At 43.6% G+C, this 25,340-nt stretch overlaps 1 pseudogene; it reads left to right on the top strand.

Annotated features, from left to right (window-relative positions):
- Positions 1-8,731: 8,731 nt before the first annotated feature.
- Positions 8,732-25,340, top strand: part of LOC142896355 (uncharacterized) — a 33,366-nt pseudogene continuing 16,757 nt past the window's right edge.

The raw sequence follows: 25,340 nt of genomic DNA, 5'->3' as shown, positions 1-25,340 counted from the left end.
GAAGACTGTATCTACAAAGTTGTGCGTCAGGTAAACAAAGAGCTTCCAATCTACGAAGTTGTGCCTGAGCAAGGGAGAAAAAGAGACAGCAGGATCCTGCATCGGAACCTTCTTCTTCCCTGTAATTACTTACCATTGGAAATCCCACTTAAAGTTGTTAAACCGCCAAAGAAAAAGAGCATCAGTGATGACAAAGGTGACAACACAGTACAATCTGAAAATAGCAGTGACGATGAGGATGAGGATGATTGGTATTGCTACTTGCCAGTACAACCTCCACCAGCAATGCAGTCTCAGGCTGATGACAACACAGTCCTAACCGAAACCGAATCTGTGAATGATACTATGAACGCTGACTCCAGGGAGGAACCGATGGAACGGATAAATGACAATCAAAGTGAATCACACTTGCTGGATCAAAGCTGTGCACCAAACCAGGTAGAAATTGTCTGTCCAGAGGAGGTTCCTGCAGAGGACAGTACACCAGCACCTGCATCACCTGGTCCAAGTGGAAATCCCAGTGAGGCTCTGCAGCTTTCCAGAAGGCCGATGAGAGAGAGACAGGCACCAAGAGTCTTCACCTACAATGAACTGGGTAAACCAGTTTGTTACAGCGTCGGGCCACAAGCTCATCCTCAATATTTACACCAAGTTCTGCCTCATGAACGAGAAATAGCAGGGATGCAATGGAGGTATGCTGTGCCGGTTCCCCACCATCAACCGGTACTCCTACATGGGTACTGACCACAAAGCACTCACACTCATACATTTCATAGACTGTTAAGAACACAGAACACACACTCATACATTTCATGGACTGTTGAGAACACAGAACACACACTCATACATTTCATGGACTGTTATACACACACATGCACTCTCATGGACTTTTCCAGAAGCTGAGTGCTACCACATACATTCATGGACTGTGTAAAAGCCGAGTGTGACAAACACACATACACATCCCATACATGCATGGACTTTTGAGAAAGCAGAGTGTTAATACACACAAATACACTCACAATGGACTGTTGAAGCAGCTTGATCTGCGCTACACACATATTGCAAACACTTAAACACTTTTTTTTTTTTTTTTTTCTTAAAGCTTATAGTTAGACTCCATCCACTGTCAGTTAAGCTGCTGTAGGCTTACGCCGTGGAGGGAGATCTTTCGCTCCCGTTACAGGGATCGTTGCTCTGTGCAGGCGGAACCTTTATCACTCTCCTCACCCAATCAATCTTTTACTCTATCCAATCTTTTACTCTATCCACTCTGTCCAAGCTCTCATTATGCTTTGTACAGTATGCTCGATATGCATGATACTGCCGCAGTCTCTGTGTCCCCGGCAGGTGATGACCACTGCGCCAGGAGCTGGATTGTGCTGTCCTGGGGGTCTTGCTGTCATCGCTTCATCCCACCACCACGCTTAAGACCTGGACTAGTCCTATCGGCAGATTGTCCATCGAGCTAGGCTCTTGCCTTCCAAAGCATGGACACTTACACTCCACATGGACAGCAGCCTTGAATTATTTCCTATTCTTTGTGTTTATATCCGTTTTGCCTGGTTGGTGTATCTGTTTTTCACTCTGTCCTGTCTGCCACCCTGGCTCACTCTGCTCCTTTCTCTCTTTCTCTGTCTCTCCTCTATCTTTCTACTTCACCCCAACTACTCATAGGCAGATGATGGCCCTCTGGAGTCTGGTTCTGCCCTAGGTTTCTTCCCACAGGGGAGTTTTTCCCAGCCACTGTCGCATCTTGCTTGCTCCGGGGGCCCAGTTGGTTCTCTCTGATTGTATAAAGCGCTTTGAGACGCCTTTGGCTGTGATTTAGCGCTGTACAAATAAAAGTTTATTATTATTATTATTATTATTAAGGACTTTAAGTAGGCCAAATGTCTGCATACGAACTGTTTGAATATTTTGATTGGATGATATGCATCTGCCCTAATCGTTTCATGTCGAGGACGACATCTTTGTTGAGGGGGAGTGTGTAAAGGGTTATAATTGAAGAGTCATGTAATTGATCACAATACTGCATTAATGTTAAAAAAGATGAAAAGTGTTAAAAAGAAATGTTAGAAATGGTTAAATTGAATAAGATTTAATTCATTCATTTAGTATTTTATCTTTTATATTTTTTTGTTGTTGGTGTTAAAAAGTAATGTTAACAGTGATCCGCACGGCGATCTGAATCCAGGAGTCTGTGATCGATTGTGTTTGCCTCCACACCGTACCCCACGGGAGTCGCGCAACACATGGTGGGAAACAGCATCACTCAAGGAAGTTTTGGCTTCGCTGACACGGTCCTGAAGGGAAGTGGGTTTTCGTGCACTGGAACGGGATGAATGTGTTCAATCAAGCAGTACAAACCTGATTAATTGTCTTAATACTTCACTTCGAATGGCCATATTGTTTCGGATTAGAATTAGATGACAACTTCTTCACAATATTTGCAACTATTCAATTTGACCAGCAGGTGTCAGTAGAAGACGAAATTTCATGATGACTATTTCCTAATGGAAGTGCTCTCTTTACGTTGGATTTTTCTCATAATTATTTGAAGTGTAGGCCTGTAGTTGATGAGGAATCACGGTGGGCTAACGCTACTCAAACAGCTTCGATGAAAAAAGGGAGTGTGATTTGGGTTTGTGGTACATTATGACAATCTTGGACTTGCAAGACTGAGGCGACGGTTCAATTCCCATCAATGTGTTATTTAGCTCATCTATTCTACATTTTAAATAGATCACATTTGACATCTGACCCACTGAACACTTACTATTGAACATATTTTTAAACTATGGGCTATTTAGCCTTGTTTTAGGATATAATATAATTCATTGCACAAACTGTCAAGCTAAGTATAAGAGCTATAGTCTACTACAATCAGTCGTGCCAAAAAAGAGACATTGTCTTTATTTTTCATTTTTATTTTATTGTGTCAGCATTGAACCATACAAGCATGTAGTGTTGTCCAACAAGAATGCATGGCGAATCAAATCCCAAACAACCTATGAAACAATGAACACGTTTCTATTGCACTTCATTTTATTGAGCACTAGATGACCTCCTCGAGCACTGTGTCATTGAAGCCTCGAGTAATGAACCATTTTTTGAAACAAGTGTCGAAGCTTCAACAAAGCCTCCATCGGCCATCACTACCTACGGCTGCGTGCTCTAACACCATTTCAGAAGTGACTAACTGCAGACTTGGGAGCGGAGGAGGGATGACCGTCAGGCTGGCTCGACTGCTCCTCCTTCTCAGCCGTGGCACATCCAATCAGCAGCCGACATCCAGGACCGCACCTGCAAGGCGTCATCCACTCTCTCTCACACACAGACACAAAGATAGAGGCACCTAGACCCACCCGTGGGTCATAACACTCCGTGTGGATCTTTTCACTCTGGCATTGAAAGGGGGTGCTAGCGCTAGCCGTTTGCTAAGCTATGTACAGACAGCACCATCGCTTGCCGAACCACATAGTCACACCGTTTATATACAACAACTCGTCAAGTCAAGTACTTCTTTCAAAAACGATAACTAACTCAAACTTTTTTGTGTGTTTATAAAAACAAACTAAAACAAACTTAAATTGAAGTCATATTTCACTTCGTTTACGTCTGTCAAATGAATATTTGCACAGGAAAATCTTTTAGTTTTACGCAGCAGCACCTAAATGCACCTCGCTTTCTGTGACGTCACTCCTCTTTCACAGCAGTATGTTGACGAGCGACTCGCGGCGGGAAAGTCCGATATGCCACTTTTTCCCAATACGACGAAGAGAGTGACAAAAGCCAATGTCTTGTGGTGGAAAGACACAAAATATGTGGCTTGCTTCTAAAAAGGGAAAAACCCCGACAAACCTCCATTTAAGAAGCTCGCACAAAGCAGTAGTGAACATTTTTATTGAGACTGGGAAGTAGACACGACAGTTTGACTCAGTTGACTCAAATATCCTGTGGCGATGAGAGTGGTTATGGCTATCTGATAAAGCAAGATTTAATATTGGGAATTTAACAAAATGAAAAGGAACCGACAACACCACCCTGGGAATTTCACCCAGGGAGTTCGACTAAACACAAAAGTAATAATTAGGCACACAGGTAAGTTCTACGAGGAAGGAGTAGGAGACGTGGTTCAGAATGTTTAAAATATCAAACCAACTTTTATTCAACATTTAAAAATAAAAGGAACAAACAGCCCAACACTTAAAACGGAGCTACTGAGCTCCTTATTCTTGGTGTAGAAACTGAGGCTTACCGATGAGGGGGCCAAACGGGGGAGGAACCAAAGAAAACAAGGAACACCCCACTCACACGTGACACACCTGCAAAGAAAGTGAAGTGCAAAAAAAAGAAGAAAACAACCACAATCCCGGGTCACAGCACTCAAAGGGGCCCACCACCCGGGACACCGCCACCACCAGCAGCTCTCAGCGACTACAAAAGAAAAGATAAACAGTTGGTTACTAAAAGTTCCCTAAAATCTGTCACATGTACTGAAATAGCAAGAAAAACAAACAATGCAATCTCACACACACACACACACACACACACACACACACACACACACACACACACACACACACACACACACACACACACACACAGGATAAGAAAATCGAACTCACCGTATGCATCTGCAGTCGTCTGTGTCCACAAGAAGTGTGGTGGCTTGCGGTTGTGCATAGACTACCGTGATCCCTGACCGCCAGCCAATTCCAAGAGTGCAAGACATCATGGATGGCCTGGGAGGCCACTCTTGGTTCTCCTTGTTAGATCAAGGTAAAGCATACCATCAGGGCTTTATGGCTGAAAAGAGTAGACCTTTAACTGCTTAATGCTGACACAATAAAATAAAAATGAAAAATAAAGACAATGTCTCTTTTTTGGCACGACTGATTGTAGTAGACTATAGCTCTTATACTTAGCCTGACAGTTTGTGCAATGAATTATATTATATCCTAAAACAAGACATCCATGATGTCACACACACACTTCGACGGAAGCAACATGCACCGTCGACCGTCTGTACAGGGCGGCTAGCGCAATCAAGTGCGGGCGAGGCAGCAGTGTTCCTGCACTTATCTTATAGGACCGAGTTTTGGGCCACAGGTCTTGATCACCAAGCGTCCTCCAGGTGAGGAGAACAACGAGGAGGCTCTGCGCAGCTTTGTGCTAGCAGGCGGCTGTAGTGTGCCGGTGAGGTGTTCAGGAAGCACTGTGCTGAACAGACGAACGGAGGTGTAAGATGCCTGTGTGACCAGCAGGGGGCAGCAGAGGACCGACAGCCGCAAGTTCCTCCTCAGAGAGGCCTGAGAAGGTTCTGCACTTTCAGCTCCTCCAGGAGGTCCTCAGCAAAGTGTCAGAGTTTGTTGTTTGTTTTTTTTACCTCGGTCGGCAGAGTCACAGTATGAAACTTGTAGCCAGGGGCGCTGCAGCTCACTCAACACCTACAAGGTTTGAAAAGGAAATGGAGTGGAATTCATCTGGAATGAAAAGAAAAGCATAACTACAGCAGAAAAACTGAACACAAAGACGCACAAAGTTTGAACTACACACTGATTTTCTTCTTCTGTTGATTCAAATGAATTTGACAGAAATAAAATCTGAAAAAATAGAAACCAAATGTTAAATTTCGACATTTAAAAAATGGACAGATTCATTTACACCCAGAAAGATAAGAAGATATTTAGCTCTCAGCCAATTAGAGCTGCTGTGTGTGTGTGTGTGTGTGTGTGTGTGTGTGTGTGTGTGTGTGTGTGTGTGTGTGTGTGTGTAGCTGCTCTCAGGGGTAGATCCTCAAAAAAAGGGCGCGCAGCGCTAAAATGCGGCGCATTTTGCGGCGGGATTGTGGCGGCAATTTGCGCAACAGTTGCGGGTATCCACAAAGGTTTTTGCGCTAATGACATGCAGGCGCAAACACGCCCACGAATGCGGCACCTGAAACAGGTGCGAATGTTGCGGTCGTGGCAACCTGAGAGCAGTTTGCGCCAAAGGTTGTTGGTGAGTGCATGTGTTTGACAGTGAAACTCTGCTAGGATAAAAGCGCTCCTGGCATTTCGATGCAAGACGCGTTTGTCACCAACACCTCAGTACCATTTGTATTTTTCATAGCCGATCTAAAATATTGGCATATATACTGTAGTCTATGCTGATCTATATGTAAGATTTGGGGACCTACATATGTAACCGTGTTATTAAATTGTGTTCAATCATTTTTAAACTTGGTTGGGGCACAGCCATGGCACTTTATATTTTATTTTTATTTTATTTTGTATTTTATTTTGAAGTTAGCGCTTTGCATTCTGGGCGATCCTTAGTACAGAGGAAGCCCATGAAGCAGGTGAGACGGTCTCCTCCCTGCTGAGACAGAAATTAATGCAATAAGTTGAGCTATGCTTCATGTAACTGTGTTTGAGTGTTTAAATGTGTGCTGGTGTCTTTCATTTAATTTTTTTTTTTTTAAAGCAAAGTTCGTTTTTATTTTTATTGCTATTAAAAACGATTAGCATGCTAGCATGTCCATTAGCAGGACACAGCTCTCATACGGAGCACGTTGTCTCTGCAGGAGGTGACCAAGTTTCACGGAGCAAGTTATGGTTGTGTCCCATTCTGTTTCAGGTATGTGTGTGTAACTGGAAGAATGTTACAGTGTATAAAAATGGAGCTTTAGGGAGTTTATTATTTAAATTGCGAATGTCATTTTTTTGTATTTTGTAGAAAAATGTATTTTATTTTTAATATTATTTGTATTGTAAAAACAACTATACGATCACTACTTCAGTACAGAGGAAGCCCATGAAGCAGGAGGTGACCAAGTTTCACGGAGCAAGTTATGGTTGTGTCCCATTCTGTTTCAGAGAATAAACTGCTGCTCCACACCTGACTTATGCAAGTCTTCATTATACAGCAAGCAGGACAGTAGGAGAGGTCACACATATATATATATATATATTGCAGGCTTTTCAGAGAGGAAAGTTACACTCAGAAGCCAGAAACACTTTGACAGACAGAAGCTACGCCTGGTTTTGGCCGGCGGTGTTTGCGTCTGTCAAACTGCGCGCAGACACAAGCGCAAACTCTTTCTGGATCTGCCACGGTTTGAATTAGGCATATTCGCATAGAGGGGGCGCGTAATGACTCATTTAAATACATTCAAATGAGTCTGGCGCAACCCTGCCGCTACTTTTGCGCCGATTTTCACGTTTGCGTCCTCTCTGTGGATCGGAATCACCGTTTTTGGCGCTATTTACACGGATTTTCAGGCGCAAAAGCCGCGCAATCGCTTTGTGGATCTGGCCCACAGTCTTTTAAACTGGGACAGTCTTCACACATTTGCAGATTTAATTTTGATTTCTAAAGTACTGCATAGTTTGGCTCCAGATCCTCTGGCAGAGTTCACCAGCCAAAGAAACAGGTGTGTGTGTGTGTGTGTGTGTGGGGGGGGGGGGGGGGTTAGAGAGCGAGTCTGGACACAATTTGAACAGCTTGAAGATCTCGATTGAGATTGAAGCAGCACAAGTCCTCCATGCAGACATCAGGTTGCACAGCAGTGGGTTGAGGACCACTCAGCTGCCCGCTGAGCTGCCCACTCAGCTGCCCGATGACAAAAGAACACAGAAAAAACAGTTCCTGAAAGCTCAACCCTCGGGGATTTGAAACAACTGATGAATGTGATATTTATGTCCCAAGTTTAGTTGTGTCTGTTTGAAACAGGGAGCTCACTCACTCACTCACTCACTCAATCATTCACAGTGCTCTGGGATTTCAGGTAACGGGGAGCAGCTCAAAGCCCAAGTGGTTCTCCGTCAGGCTCCATGTTGAGTGGAGGCAGCAGCAGCAGCAGGGTGAGTCCTCACTGACTCATGGATCCACATGAAATGTGATACCAGTCAACAGGGTCAGTGAGAGGTGGACCAGTGTCTGTTTCACTCCACTGAAGACTCAGTGACATTGTTTGAAGCAAGTGTGATCGTCCTCCTGTAGGTGGCTCTGCTCTGCTGTGATGTGGAACTGGCCAATCCTTGATCCACAGTCTCTATTGCAGTGGGTGCATGTGTGAATGCTTGTCGTGGTGGTGGTGGAGGTGTCAGGACGCGTCTTGGTGGTTGCTCTCTCCTTTCTCAGTGGCCTCTTTTTCCCTGCGGCACTGTGGACGTCCCTCTCTATTTGTACTGAGCCTTCATGATCCATCCTGCTCCACATGCCTCTCTGGAGGGCAGCCTCCTCCCAGGTGTTGAGCTTCAAGTGGCACTTTCTCTAAAGTGTGGTCTTCTAGTTAATGTTTATCACTCTCTTGAAGGTTTATCGTTCATGTTTTCTGGAATTTCTGGTGAAAAACAGATTGTAATTGTTATTTTTCATGGGGATGAAAAGTGGATGAAAACTGTTTTTATCTTCATCATATGTTGAAAAAAGTCAAATTCAGTTCATTTGATTAATTTACTGGAAATGTCATATTTTAGTATATACAGACTATTGACGTTCCATGATTACTGACTTTTTTTTAAACCTTTTTCCAGAGTGTGCTGTCATTTCAGGCAACACTTCCTGTATGAGAAAGACTAGAACCAGGAATCCTGAAACACTAAAGCAGCAGCTCAAAGTCCAACACGGTCGTGTTCACCTCCCGCCCCTTACTTTAGTCGCAGATCAGAGGCGAGGAGTGTTGGTAGATCACAGCCAACGATCCATACACTGGAAGAACCCAAAACGCTGGAAATTGGACATGAGATGTGCTGCGGAGACCAGGACCAAGCAGGTACGGATGATGAATGAATGATAAGATATGATACGTTGTTTCATCAGGAAGTTGGTTCACCTGGGACGGTCGGCACGTAAGCCCGGGAAAGAGATGTGTACCTGCAAAATACTTTGTTCAGTGTGAAATGAGTGAGTGAGTGAATTGGTGAGTGAATGAGTTGGGGTGGTGTGTATGGGTCTGGATACCCATTCATTTCCTATGGCGGTCACTTTTGACCGGGAACACCACAGGTGTTGATTAAAACACTCAAAATTCAATGAAAGAGCTCAAAATTAATTTTATATGTTCAAGTGCGTAGAGTGTAAGGCCTTGAGGCAATCAGATGTAAAACACAATATTTATGAGTGTTTTAACTTGTACATCAATCAGATTTGACCCAAACACGACAGGAAGGTGAAGAGGAGGTGAAAGTGAAAGTACAGCCACCACCAGTGGACACACAGACCTGGAGAGAATTCTTGGTCAACTCCACAGTGTTGTTCCTCCAACAATGATTCTCACCTGCTTTGTGGTGCTTCTTCCCTGGTTGTGCAGCTCAGCACCAAGTAAGTTTCTAATGGCTTCACAATGCTGTCCAATATTTCTGCCGTTTGGTACAATCTGCCACTTATCAGATTCACCCACTAATTATGTTTGAAGGCTCTTCTATGACAATAAACAACCTACTGCTGTGTAGAACCAATATATGAACGCAAGAAGGTGAAAATGAGGAGATGATGAGTGTGTGTGTGCGCGTGCGCTCTTGGTGTTAGCCTCTCTGCTATATCAGCAGCTCCTCCAGTCACAGGGTGGATCAACATCAGCAGATCCACTTGTGACTGCAGGTCTCCAAGAAAACAATGAGGGAAACACTGAGTGGTGACTTATAGCAGCAGGCTGTCAACACAGGGTTAACTCAGCTGCTTTGTGTTGGATGGTGAGTGCAGTGAAGCTGCTCCACTGGAGTCTAGGATGGAGATGAAGATGTGACAGTGGCAGAATGAGGAGCTTTGTTCAGTGTGAAGGATTCATGCAGACAGTCAATCAACACATTGAACACACAAACACATCACATCCTTCCTTCATTTGGCAGCAGACAATAAAACAGCAGTTGGATCAAAGATGCAGTGGAGTCCGAAGAGACGCCAGTGAAGGATCTCTGATCCAGTGGAGCTCCAAGCTGCAGTGACTTTACACACAACTGAGCATCATGTTGAGTTGAAGCAGCAGATCAGAGCAACACTGTCAGTCACAACAGGACATGTTGACACTCAGTGGCTGGAACACACTGGAGTGTGAAGCTGCACTGAGGACACTGTAGTGGAGACACTGAGGACCTGGGGCTTCATTTACAAAAACGTACATGGATTTCATCCTGAAACAAAAAAATCTGGATGTTCAAAATGTTGCGAACGCACAAACGCACACCCATTTCCTTTGAGCGTCCCAATCCTTGTGGAATTGATCGCACATGAGCACGAGCCCTGCTCCTCCCTCGGAACACCTCCACATACAAAGCGTTGTCCCCCCTTGTTGGAAATCCAACATGCTGGTGGACTTTTGGAAGGACAGTCTTGAGGTCAGCATGACTAAAATCTCCAGTGAGGATGGTAAAGCTTTTGGGTTTGCTGTCTGTTGATCACTGATGGCCTGGTACAGTTCATTGAGTGCAGCGTTCCTCTCACTGCTGTTGTTGGTGGGAGGGATGTAAACTGCAACTAGCAAAATGGCAGTAAACTGCCAGGGCAGATAGAATGGACGGCACTTTATGATCATCAACTGTGCCAGTGGTGAACAGTGTTTGCATACCACTGCAGTGTCCCGGCACCACGCACCACAGATGTAAACACATGCTGCACCACCGTGGGACTTCCCTCCATTTACATGGTGATGATGATGATGATGATCAGACATTAATGAGTCTTGATTCACTTTCACTGTCTTCAGAATCTCACATGTCGACCACAACTTCTCTCTTTGCTCTCCTTCATCCAGTGAACTCTCAGAGCTTCAGTGTGCAGTGGTGTCTTCAGCTCTGCAGTCCAGCCCCTCCCACCTCACACTGCTGGACCTGAGTGAGAACTTCCTGAGGGATCCTGGAGTGAAGCTGCTCTGTGCTGGACTGCAGAGTCCAAACTGCAGACTGGAAGTTCTCAGGTCAGTTCCTGCTTTCTACTGGTGGACAGTGTGTGTCAGCAGATGACAACTGGTGTGTAACGCTGCTCAGTGTGAAGACTTTGAAGCAGATATTCAAGACTCATCTAGACAAAGTGGATGTTGTTGATATTTTCATGTCAACAATCTGCAGCCAGAAAAGACTTTGGATGGTGGAAGAAAGTGTGGAAAATGTCTCCAGTCACTTTGGAGCTCAATGGAAGTTGTTGATTGGTGATGAAGGTCACATGACTGAGCAGAAGATCCTGTGAAGAAACATTAGAGGCAGATTAATAGTGCAGCAGTATTTCTTCATCTTGTCCTTTGAATGTGTTTGACTTGTAACGAGACTCTGATGACTGAAAACAGCCACAAGCACACAAAGGACTCACTGATTATTTTCCATCTTCACTACTGATTGGCTGCACACTGACTGACACACTGCTGTTGTTATTGTGTTGACAACACACTGGCACAATGACTCCTTTGAGGGAATGACTCAGTGATCCCAACAGCTACACATCTGGATCATCAACAGGGAGAAATGACTCTGAATATGACATTTACACCATGGAAGAAATCAAATATTAATTCTTTATTCAGGCTGGAGAACTGCTGGTTGACAAAGCTCAGCTGTGATTGGCTGCTCTCAGCTCTGAAGTCCAACCCCTCCCACCTCAGAGAGCTGAACCTGAGTTGGAACCACCTTAAGGATTCATCAGTGAAGGAGCTGAGTGGTTTTCTGCAGAGTCCAGACTGTAAACTGGAGACTCTGAGGTCAGTTCACCCTCTTCACTCTACAACTTCTATCACTCTTGTTGTTGTCATGATTTTCACTTCACTGCTGTTGGAAATTCAATTTGCAGTCACATTTTTTTGATAATGAATGAAAGGGCGTGTTTTCATTGCCTCACCTCGCCTCGCCACGGTATGGTGTTAGGGTGTTTGCACTGGCTGCTACACAGTTGTAGGGGGCGCTGTTTTGGTACCTCAATCCCCCAGGGTCCGAGCAAGACGAAGCGAGTTTAGTGGTGACGTAGCGACGAGCAGGGCACTGGATTGGCTCCGTGTCCGCGTCGATGTTCCCTGTCAGAGCGGACATCCACGCCAACTCCTTTGACACAGAACTTCCGTGTCAGGTACATTTTACCGTGAATACAAGTAGCTACTATTGGTGTTGTACAAATACATTTATGTGTATACAGTTTTTGAAAACAGCTTTTTCAATACATGTTTACTTTTGTCTTTTGGGGAGAGGCAGGCGAACCGGGAATGCCCTCGACGTCGCGAGTGTGTTCAACCATATTCGCGAAAACGACAAAGGGCAAATGGCGAAGCGCTCGGTAAAGAAAACAAATCGAGTTGCTCCTGCGTGAGGCGCGGTAAGCTAGGGAACCCCAGGAGTCTTGAGGAGAGAAGAAATACTGATTCGTCGAGAGGACGTGGCTCTTGGCCGCGAGGAAGCCTCAAACACTGCGGCATATAACAAAGTCGTCCTTGGCTCGCGAGGGCAGCTATTTCAAATAAGGAGGCGTGTTTACTGTCTGTTTTTCTGTTTGTTTTTAAATAAACGCTATTTCCCGTTGTATCCGTCTCGTGTTTACTTTTGGTGAAAATATAAAGGTTGAACTACACATTTGCTCGCATGGAAAACGAAACAATAAATTATAAATGTTGCTGCATAAACGATCAACTGTGACTTCAGTGAGGGAAAGTGTTCTTTCTTGAACAGAAAAGCAACCACAGACCGAGCAGCAGGTATGAAACAACTACTTTGTTGTTGTTCTACTTTGTCCATCGCTGCGCTGTTGTGTATCGCACAGAAGTAATACTGGGGAAAACATTGTCCCGCTTTACCGTGTCGACTCCGTCCACGGTCTCGTAATCACAGAGCCAATGAAAACGCAATCGTACCGAGGCGAACCGTGGTGAGGCGAGGCAATGAAAACACGCCCTAAACTGGGCTTGAAGGTACAGTGGGTAAAATCCTCCCATCTAGTGGTCAGATTGCAGACTGCTTTTGTTGCAGATTCTGAAGTCGACATTTCAGTTTGATGTTCAGAGTGATGACACCCTGGTAAAATTCCATCGTTATAAACTCTCCATCATTTCTTCTCTATTCAGGTTGGAGTACTGCTGGTTGTCAAAGCTCAGCTGTGATTGGCTGCTCTCAGCTCTGAAATCCAACCCCTCCCACCTCAGACACCTGGACCTGAGTCAGAACCAGCTGCAGGATTCATGAGTGAAGGTTCTGAGTGGTTTTCTGCAGAGTCCAGATTGTAAACTGGAGACTCTGAGGTCAGTTCACCCTCTTCACTCTACAACTTATATCAGTCTTGTTGTTGTCGTCATGATTTGCACTTGACTGCTGTTGGAAATTCAATTTGCAGACACTGGTTTGTGTTTGAAATGAGTGGAACTGGGTTTGAAGCAGGGGTGTCCATTAGGTCAATCATGTGGAGTCCTCGTCACTTCCAGCAGGTAGAATGGTTCAGGCAGGAACTCAGTGATCTTGGTCATAATATACGATGTGCTGGATTTTGTTTTTATATGTGCTGTATTTTACAGTCAAAGGTAAATGAGACGAATCGGCTTCTGCACCGCTCAGATCAAATAAAGGAGACATAAAGCAGATTTCATTTTAAATCTGAAACTGTAATAATTGTTAAAATCAATGTATACTTCAGATACCTGCATTCTGTATGAGAGCAGACAGGGACAGCAAAAAGAGTTTGGCTGTTGTTTTCTTTAAATACACGCCAAACTACCGTGCTTGTCGCGTGAGCCTGCAATCCTGGTGTAAACTGACGGAGACGCCTCACTCGCAAAATACGCTTCAAAGTCACGCACAGCAGAAGCACCGGAGATCCTGGGAGATGCTGCTAGCAAAACATCTGCGTTCCACACACACACACACACACACACACACACACACACACACACACACACACCGATTGTATTGTAGGTAGATCTTTTTGACTTGGTCATTTTAAAAGTAGCTTGCATGTTGAAAAAGTGTGAGCACCCCTGGTTTAAAGGTACAGAGTACAGAGAATTGCAGCGCTCATTCACTCACCCTCTCTCCTTTGTTGAGTGTCAGATTCTAAAGTCGACATTTGACTTTGATTCTAAACTCTCCATCATTTCTTCTCTATTCAGGTTGGAGGGCTGCAGGTTGTCAGAGCTCAGCTGTGATTGGCTGCTCTCAGCTCTGAAGTCCAACGACTCCCACCTCAGACACCTGGACCTGGGTCAGAACCAACTGCAGGATTCATCAGTGAAGGAGCTGAGTGGTTTTCTACAGAGTCCAGACTGTAAACTGGAGACTCTGAGGTCAGTTCACCCTCTTCACTCTACAACTTCTATCACTCGTTATTGTTGTCATGATTTTCACTTCACTGCTGTTAGAAATTCAGTTTGCAGTCACTGGTTTGTGTTTGAAATGAGTGAAACTGGGTTTGAAACAGGGGTGCCCATTAGGTCGAAGAGAGAGAGAGAGGGAAAGAGAGAGAGAGCGAAAGAGAGAGAGAGCTTTAAGAGTGGAGTCCTCGTCAATTACAGCAGGTAGAATGGTTCAGGCAGGAAGTCAATGATTAGAAAACACGGTGGTTGTGGTTGATCTTGGGGTGAATTCCAATTCCTCCCTTAACCCTCAATCTCAACCCTCAATCTCAAAAATGCGCGCTCTCTGCTAGGTGCAAATGCTGTCCCGATTCTAAGAACGTCCAGTTGAGGGAGGAGATTAAGGGCTGTATCGCCCTCAATATTGAGATTCTCCGGGACCGCCCTTGGCAGTGAGGGCTACCCAGAAGGCATTGTGTATTTTCGCCAAGACATCTTCGAAAAAGATGGCGATGAAAAAGCGAGCTACAAATGGAAGTATTTTCTTAGTTAATAAAGATATAAATATTACGAAACCATTTTATTGTCTTAGTTTAAGAGTTTTTTATGGATTATTGACATCGTTGTTGCGTAACATTTTTATTTTTTTTTACTTTACGATGTTTGTCAGCCGGACCGGCGGTCCCGGCTTCACGTTACTTGTGTACCTCGTTGTGTAGCGACGGAGGACTTCTTCTTTTTCATCATCTTTTTCTTCTTCACCTTCTTCTGCGTCGTTGTCGTCTTCTTGACAGACTGGACTTAGCTTTGGCGTAAGGCAGCCCCCCACAGTCTGAAGACGTAACTGCACTTAAGGGGTGTCCCATTTCTAAGCCCTTACACTTATTTTTGAGGGCCAAGATTGAGGGCCAAAGATTGAGGGTTAAGGGCGAGGGTTGAGATTGAGGAGTTAAGGGAGGAATTGGAATTGGCCCTTGGTCATAATGTCCGATGTACTGAATTTTGTTTTGACGCCTCGCTCGGAAAATACGCTTCAAAGTCACGCACAGCAGAAGCACCGGAGATCCTGGGAGATGCTGCTAGCAAAACATCTGCGTTCCACACACACACACACACACACACACACACACCGATTGTATAGTAGGTAGATCTTTTTGACTTAGTCATTTTAAAAGTAGCTCGCATGTTGAAAAAGTGTGAGCACCCCTGGTTTAAAGGTACAGAGTGTAAAATCCTGCCATCTGGTGGTCAGATTTCAGCGCTCATTCACTCACCCTCTCTCCTTTGTTGAGTGTCAGATTCTAAAGTCGACTTTTGACTTTGATTCTCAGAGTGATGACACCCTGGAAAAACTCTCCATCATTTCTTCTCTATTCAGGTTGTGGAGATGTAGTTTGTTAGAGCTCAGCTGTGATTGGCTGCTCTCAGCTCTGAAGTCCAACCCCTCCCAACTCAGACACCTGGAGCTGAGTTGGAACTGCCTTCTGGATTCAACAGTGAAGGTGCTGAGTGGTTTTCTGCAGAGTCCAGACTGTAAACTGGAGGCTCTGAGGTCAGTTCACCCTCTTCACTCTACAACTGCTGCAGTTATTGTTGTCATGACTTTGAATTGAGTTTGTTGGAATTCACTTTGATTCCATTAGAAATGTGTAAAACTGGTTTTAAATTACACACACACACGTATGCGCACATACGCACTCACGCACGCACACACACACACGCGCGGATGCGCGCGCACACCCAACTGTGAATGACACTCTCCATCATTTATTCCGTATTCAGGTTGGAGAGGTGCAGGTTGTCATAGATCAGCTGTGGTTGGCTGCTCTCAGCTCTGAAGTCCAACCCCTCCCACCTCAGAGAGCTGGACCTGGCTGAGAACTATCTTCAGGATTCATCAGTTAAGGAGCTGAGTGGTTTTCTGCAGAGTCCAGACTGTTAACTGGAGACTCTGAGGTCAGTTCACCCTCTTCACTCTACAACTTCTATCACTCTTGTTGTTGTCGTCATGATTTTCACTTCACTGCTGTTGGAAATTCAATTTGCAGACACTGGTTTGTGATAGTAATGAATGAAACTGTGCTTGAAGGTACAGTGGGTAAAATCCTCCCATCTAGTGGTCAGATTGCAGATTGCAGATGCTGAAGTGGACATTTCACTTTGATTTTCAGAGTGATGACACCCAGGAAAAACTCTCTATCATTATAAACTCCATCATTTATTCTCTGTTCAGGTTGTGGGGCTGCAATTTGTCAGAGCTCAGCTGTGATTGGCTGCTCTCAGCTCTGAAGTCCAACCCCTCCCACCTCAGAGAGCTGGACCTGAATATGAACCCCCTGAAGGAGTCATCAGTGAAGGAGCCACTGATGGATCTTGTCTACAGCAGTGACCATCAACTGCAGAGTGTGAGGTCAGTACTGGTTTGGAACCAGTGGATGATGGTTCCAGCACCAAAGCCAGTTGATCCCACAGCAGAGGTCCAGTGTTCCCAGTCACAGTGTGAGAGGAGGATGGTGACGTCCAGCTGCTCCTCATTCATCCAACATCTGCTGCCAAACTGCTTCTTCTCTCAGTTCACCACCCAATTATTGATCAGTTCATCTTCATCAGGCCTCAGTATCAGTCCAACACTCCATGGTCACATGACCTTCACATGTTCCACACTAGACATGTGACTGAGAGTCTGCTTCTTCTCACCAGTCACTCCACCATCTCCATCAACAGTCAGCGTCTCTGTGATGATGCGTTCAAGGACCCTGAGTCCTGACTCCTGCTGTCTCTTCTTCTCTCTACAGGTGGAGGTAAGGGAGGATGAGGAGGAGAGTGAAGAGAATCGCTCCATCTACTGGTGGCTGACAGAACTACAACAAGTGGAGCCAAACAGCAAGCTGCACGCACCAACGCTGTGTGGGCGTGTCACGACCTTTGACCCCAGTGGAGCCTGGTGGCTGGCGGACTGCTTCTCCCTACAAGCTGCTGTGGTTACTGGGAGAGACGTCCCAGAAGCCACTGGTGGAGCTGAATCCTCAGTGGAAGAAGCAGGACTTGGAGCAGCTGCTCAGTGAAGGCAGCAGCAACACAACCACTGCTTCTGCTCTCATCATCCACGGCTGGAACATCTCAGCATGAAGGTTCCACACATCAACAACACACTGCTCTGCTCTCATGAAATCATGTGGAAAAGATAAAGTGATTCACAACACCTGTGATGGGAACTCAAATCATAATTGAATCATAAGTAAGACAAAAGAAGTTTCCCTCAAAATAATTCATGGTTTTGATGCTTGCCAGATGTTTGTGTGGAGATTTCAGAAGGACGTCAATGAATCAGAAGGAAACCAGATCATTTATTTTATGTGATTATGTTATATCATCCTAACTTTGTTACAAGCTCAAACATTATATTTCAATGATTCAATATTCTGACAATAGAAGCCATCACAACCTGTGTGACCTTGACCTCAACTGACGTTTCATTTCTGCTGCTTTAACACTTTGATTATATATCTCCTGAAGTCCTGCCATGGGGATTCTCCATATCTGAATAACTTGTGTACTCAAACCTTCTGTAGGCCATACCCACTTCTCCACTAGGTCTCAACATAAACCACATGAATCAATGAAAATAAATCTCACTTTTACAAACAATCCAATTCAGTTCAAATATAATTTAAATAAAATAAATGATACATTATAATTAATCACCAACAGATAAATCAATGCAAGATATGAGGTGGTTTGCCCTCTCTGGGTCGGTGGGGAGGCCCTGCCTCAGGGGGAGGAGTTCCAGCATCTCGGGGTCTTGTTTGGGACGCCTCCCTGGGGAGGTGTTCCAGGCATGTCCCACCAGGAGGAGACCCTGCTGGAGGGACCAGGTCTCTGGGCTGGACTGGGAAGCCTTGGGGTCCCACTGGAGGAGCTGGAGGAGGTGAATGGGTCCAGGGAAGTCTGGGGGTCTCTGCTGAGGCTGCTGCCCCCGAGACCTGACTCCGGATACGGCAGTAGAAGATGGATGGATGGATGGATGGATGGATGGATGGATGGATGCCAGGTGATAGAACATTTCATAAAAACAGACTCTGCATTATAACTTCTATTACACTAAAAATAACTCACTCCAATATAACTGCATCTCTCACACACATTGGATCACAATGACCAAACAACACAACAAAGACAATGATCCAACTGTACTGCCACTTCCAGACTCAGTGTAGGTCTGTAGGCCTCTTGGACCTTCATGTGAACCACTGCGTGTTGACTGGAGGTGAAACATGGCTGACTGCTGTCCTCCTACCTGGACAATGCAATCTCACTTTCAATCTCACAGCCACTAAAAAACCTGATTGTGATTGAGAGGTCCTCAGCAGCCAATCACTGTTGGGAGTCCAGCCTTCAAACACTCCTCCTGAATCCACAGTCACATCTGTGAGCATCTGGAACTTTGGCCCTGATCCTCCACACCACACAACTTGGGATGACAGCGCCACCTACCTGGATCCTTTCAGCAGCCAGTCCATGCTCTGACCCGTTTCCACTGTGGCCTGTTGTGTCATCTGGACCGGAGTCTGGATCATCAGTGTCCAGGTTCATGGAATCTGTCAGAGTGCCGCCGTCCTGTGATGTAATGATAGAGAATCACTCTATTTATACTAATGTGCAGAACCACGAGAGTGTCATTTCTTCACTGCTGTCAGCAACAAGCATTTGGTGTCACACTGGTGTACAACACTTATGGGCTAATTAATAAGAAATGACATATTTATGAATCACCCGCAATGCCCAGATTGTTGCTGCTTATCTGCTGATATGAGCCGTCAACTGTTGCAATATAGAACCACGGGCAGGAAATTACAATTAGTGTAGAGCGTATTATAATTTAAAAGTTTACTAACGGTAGTTCTTTAAAGAATTTAGCAGGGATGGAACAGCCTAACGTGACGACGTCACTTGTAAAACGGTAGGAGCTCAACCTGCTGTCACGGTGAAAACTCTGTGTTACGTCCCGTCGAGGGGGACCGAGACACAACGTGTGGGACACCTTCCCCCACTCCCAAGCCTCATTAATTTCTCACGGCAGTTGGCGGTTTTCAACAAAAACATTTATGAATCAGTAAATTAAATAAACAAAACAACTTAACCGGTGGGCAGCAAAGGCTTCAGGGTGGGCCCAGGCCAAAAATAATAAACCAAACTCCAACTAGCTCGCCTTAAGAACTAACTAAAGAAAGAAAGAGAAGCCAAATACAGAAAGGCTAACCTCCCTACATACTTAATAAACAGGAGAAAAGAGGGGACAAAGAAAATGGCAGCCCATCCCTACGGCTGCGTGCTCTAACGCCATTTCAGAAGTGACTAACTGCAGAGTTGGGAGCGGAGGAGGGATGACCGTCAGGCTGGCTCGACTGCTCCTCCTTCTCAGCCATGGCGCGTCCAATCAGCAGCCAACATCCAGGACCGCACCTGCAAGGCATCATCCACTCTCACACACACACACAGACAGAAACATAGAGGCACCTAGACCCACCCGTGGGTCATAACACCCCCTCCCTTAAGAACCAAACCCTATTAACATACCGACAAACAAAACTAAACAAGAAAACCCTCAGTTCCCCCGAAATAAGAATTTTGCAGCTATTCCACATGTACACGTGATAATGCATCTGCCAACACAATATCAAGATCCCTAGATAGTAAGTTTGATAGATGGATAGAAATAGATAAGTTAGTTAAAGTTACACACACTATATATATATACATATATATTATATTTTTTATTTTATTATTAACCTCTTTCAATGAACTCCAAAACATACATGGTCAAAATTGACATTATTATTATGTTGGGTTTTTTTTTAAATGCTCATACAAAATAAGAAAAGTGGAGGGTGAGTCGTCTGAATTGGGTTTAGTGAGCATCACATCCACTTGCAGGGCATTATTTTCAGCAGCAAGCTTCTGTTACGACTGTTCACTTGCAACGATTGGTGGAGTGACGAGCACCCAGCACGTGAAGTCTACGATGAGCTTCCACCCACGGAAGTACCATAGGAGGACACGGATTAAATAGTATGGCTTTTCCACCAGAAGGCTGTATTATGGTGTACATAATATAAAACTTCGGCCCAGTTCTGTTTGTATTGCATTGTATTGTTTTGTGTTCCTGAAGTTTCATTTTTCGTCCCTTTTTATTTTTTACATCCATGTTTGTGATGAAATTGTATTGTGAATCGCTAGCTCGCATTGCATGCTGGGAAAAAGCGTCACTCAAGGAAGTTTTGGCTTCGCTGACACGGTCCTGAAGGGAAGTGGGTTTTAGTGCACTGGAACGGGATGAATGTGTTCAATCAAGCAGTACAAACCTGATTAATTGTCTTAATACTTCACTTCGAATGGCCATATTGTTTAGGATTAGAATTAGATGACAACTTCTTCACAATATTTGCAACTATTCAATTTGACCAGCAGGTGTCAGTAGAAGACGAAATTTCATGTTGACTATTTCCTAATGGAAGTGCTCTCTTTACGTTGGATTTTTCTCATAATTATTTGAAGTGTAGGCCTGTATCTGCACACAATTTGGAATTCGTCCCAGCGCCCTGAGCTGTAAATTTGGACAGTGTAAAATGAAAATGGCCATCTGCAGCAGAAAAGTGGACCCATATATATATATATATATATATCTGCAAGGCTCCATTCAAAATGGGTGTTATTATAGGAGAGTTGCAGTCAACTGAGATTTGGAGAGAGTTTGGATTACTAGATTTTGGATAGTGTTTATAGTTTGGAGTGTTTGAGACTAGATAGCGTTTAGTTTGGAGATAGTTTTGAGAGCTTAGGGAGAGAGTGAGGAGAGGAGAGGTGATAGGATGGAGCCCCCTGTCCTGTACATCAACGTCCATGTTACACAAGCATCTATGCCAAGGGGTGCCCATTAAGTCCATCGCGATCTACTGGTCAATTGCGAAGGGAGTTTGGGTCTATCGCATGGAGAGAGAGAGGGAGAGAGAGAGAGAGTGTGTGAGAGAGAGAGTGTGTGAGAGAGAGAGAGATCCACGTCAATTACAGCAGGTAGAATCGTTCAGGTAGGATTAGAAAACACGGTGGATCTGGTTGATTTTGGTCATAATGTACGATGTGCTGGATTTTGATCTTATATGTGCTGTGCTTTACATTCATTCATTCATTCATTCATTCATTCATTTTCCATACCCGCTTAGTCCCGAACTCTGGGTCACGGGGGTCTGCTGGAGCCTCTCCCAGCTGTCTTAGGGCGAAGGCAGGGGACACCCTGGACAAGGGTGTCCAGGGTAAATGTGACGTATCGGCTTCGGCACCATTCAGATCAAATAAAGACCAGACAGGGACAGGAAAAAGAGTTTCGCTGTTGTTTTACACGCAAAACTACCGGGGTTGTTGCGTGAGCTTGCAATCCTGGCGTAAACTGATGGAGACGCCTCGCTTGGAAAATGCGCTTCAAAGTGCACACGCACTACAGACGCGCCGAAGATGCTGGGAGATGCTGCTGGCAAAACGTCTGCATCACACACACACACACACACACACACACACACACACACACACACACACACACACACACCAATTATCCCTAACTTATGCGCTGGAAAACACAAAAATATGCAGCAAAACATCTTAACGTAAACACACTTTTATTGATAAAATCAAACATAGGCAGATATAACCTAAACAATTTTAAACCATGAGTTTTCTGTGCAATGATGAGCATAAATGCTCATGGGAACATGTTGACCCATTTAATCCTTTCTTTCTTTATCATTGGACTACAAATATATTTCTGAATGACTTTTCCTGTTTTATAGGAGGTGGATCTTTTTGACTTGCTCATTTTAAAAGTAGCTTGCATGTTGAAAAGGTGTGAGCACCCCTGATCTATGCCCTTTTCCAAGTCCCACAATCACTTTCACTGTCATCTGCCTGATTACACCCATGCCATTTTCAGAAAAAAATTGCACAAACAGAATACATTCAAAAAATGTATCATACACATAGTTATCAAGTCAAGTTATTTATTTATTGTCATTGTTGAACAAAGTTAACAACAAAATTTGTTTGGAGCATCCCCATAACCACTGGCATCAGTACCAATAAAATAATCATAAATAAGTGAGAAAAAAAAACAAAAATATATATATAATTTATGTACAGAAATTATTTGGTCATTCATTTTTTGCAATTCATAGTCATTCCCAACAGACATAACAGACACAAAAATTCAATGCATCACACGTGGTTCAGACACAGCTTGCCTGTGATTGTACATTTGGCCAGTAGGTGGTTTCGTGTGCACATGAAGCTTCGAGAAATGAACCGTTTCTCGAACCAGTTGGCTCAAGTGGTTCAATGCCTCATGAGGCTTCACCTCACCATCACTACAGTCACTGCATCCTGAATCAGTCACACTCAAAGTCGCACACCACCTCTGCTTTGTTCTGGACTGTGGAATGGGCAATATTAATTTAATCTAATTACATTCTGTTTTATTACTTTATGTCTATTTTAATGCTCTTTATTGGTGCTGAATGGAAGTGTGGTTGTTGTTTTATGAGCTAATGGATAGACAAGTGGCCTATAACATAAGACGCTTAAATGAAGTGAATAGGATATGTCCACAATGTCAAGAAAGGAAGCAGGGTGTCTTTAAAATCGATAACATTTGAATAAGTATTAAAAGTTGAGTTGATGTTATACTTGTATTGACATTTTGAGTAATTTATACAACTTTTCCCAGGAACTTTTCCCAATGATGAGGTTGAGGGCCCATCATCTGCAATTCAGCATTCTGCAGGTAGTCAACACCAAAACAAGCGTATTCAGCTGTCATAATCCTGTTTGTAAATAATACACATAAACTGTGTACTTGTAATATAAGTCAAACTTTGGTAACTTGAATATAATTCTCACAAAGGGATTTTTCATGTGTATGCACTTTGTATCTGTTATGAATTTTAAAAAAAAACATTCATAACTAAACTCAGTTGTTGGTTTCCATCTCTATAAGTTAACAAAGATACATAGATACCTATGAAACACTTGTTTATCTTGCTGAAACTAATACTAGGTTACTAGTACTAGATACACCAGTATACTCTCCCGGAGCACAGATCAACCCACTCAAACAAACAAAAAGCATTTTACTCAGTCAGATAAGATTACTAAATGCTGGATGATACACTGTTTTGTGCATTATTTGGGTAAATAAAATAGTTCTATTATTCATACCTCCGCCTACCATTTATTATTACCTAAGGCATAGGGCATTTAAAAAAACAAAACAAATGTCATTCCGGTGTGCCACCCATCTGTGCCCCGAGCTTGCCCCCCCAAGAAAAAAATTCTAGGACCGCCCCTGTTTCCAACACTGTGGATGCTCGGTTGTTTATTGCAGCAGACAGATAAACAATTAAACGGCTAAAGCCATCTATTCCACCGTGAATGACAAATCTCCAGCTTTTGGTAAAAAAGGGAGAGAAGATGGAAAGAGAAATCTAAAATATATAAGGCATCAGATAGCTAATTGAAAAAGGTTCATGCACAGCTTATTTGACACAAAAAAGGTATGGTACAAAGATGAAAAGATTTGGAGTGGGTAGAAAATCTCAATGTTTCATTTGTTCAAGTATTTAAAAACAGTTTTGAAAAATACCGTATTAATTTGTGGTTTCCATCTATGTGCCACATTACATTTGGTGCAGGAACAGAATACTGCCTCCGTCTTAGTGTGCGATTGGCCAAGGCTCGCACTTCAGTCCCAATTGGGTCCACTCTTCTTAAGGAATCACGTACTCTTTGAACTACAACAACAGCAAAAAAAAAAGAAAGACAAACTACATAAAATATTAAAGGCACAAATCCGTGTTAACACAGATAATGCTGACAAAAGGTATGATTTAATTTATTAAATACCCCCACTTTCTTTTTTTTTAAATATACCGCCATTCTTTTTTTAATCATCCATGTAAGCACTTTTAGCTACATTTTGTACGGAAAGCGTTATACAAATAAAGCTAATTATATTTGTTTGTTTCGGTTAAACTGATGCACAATACAGATTACTGAATACATTCATGTGGGGATCAACTTCATATCAAACTTACTTTGCACTCGTACATCCCCTGGCATGAAGGAATGCTCTCATCATTCTGTACCCTGTGTTTGGGTGACTGAGTTGGATTTCTGCAATGACGGCATCCAGCTCTTCATCACAAAGTGCTGAATACATGTCCGACATTCTAAACAAACAAAGAATAATTCCTGAAATTTTACTTGGCAAGAGCCAAAACATATATGATTAAAAGCGTCCATTTTCACTGCAACCATTTTGACGTGTATTTGTTGTATCATTAGTGTTATTAGGTACAAGTGTTGCTGCGTTCATTGCAAGGTTAACGTCATTTGCGTCAATAGATATGGAAAACAACTACACTTAAGTTTAAAAGAAATGTGCACGTTTTGTAAATGGCAATTTATTATTATTATTATTATTATTATTATTATTATTATTATTATTATTATTATCAGTGTTCTATTAAGGTGAAACAACAAAGAAAACTTTAAGTCTAAATTGTTTAATAAATAGGTTAAGAGCAGTTGGTGTAAGTATGAAAGTCATTTCATTTATTTGTTGCATTAAGAGAAGCATTTATAGAGCGTCGTTGCCACCTACTGGCATCTTTCAGTAGTTTCTGTTGTAATTTTGAAGCGAACTTTATACCGGAAGTAAGACACGGGAAACACACTGCCAGCGTTTTCTGATGAGCACCCGTTCCTGTAAACCAGTGTTTGTGTGCCGCGAGATATTGTCAGGTGTGCCGTGGGAAATTATCCCATTTGTGTGCATGTGCAGTCTAGCGCCTGGCAGAGTAATCATGTAGTACTCTTCCATACCAGTAGGTGGCAGCAGCAGGTAGCTAATTGCCTTGCGCTTGGAGACAAGCGAATTAGTGACGCATGGATGCAGCGACAGGTGTGTGGATTGTGGATAGCGGGACGACGGTTGAAAGTGATGGATAAGTTTTTGAAGAGGAAAAATGCTGACTCTGAACTGGACCCTGGACAA

The sequence above is a fragment of the Nelusetta ayraudi genome, unplaced genomic scaffold (assembly GCF_046127955.1).
Source record: "Nelusetta ayraudi isolate G7.1 ecotype Tasmania unplaced genomic scaffold, CSIRO-AGI_Nayr_v1 ptg000053l, whole genome shotgun sequence".
In the NCBI taxonomy this organism is placed as follows: domain Eukaryota; kingdom Metazoa; phylum Chordata; class Actinopteri; order Tetraodontiformes; family Monacanthidae; genus Nelusetta; species Nelusetta ayraudi.
Note: the sequence above shows the minus strand (reverse complement) of the source record. Positions and strands in the feature narration are given on the sequence as shown.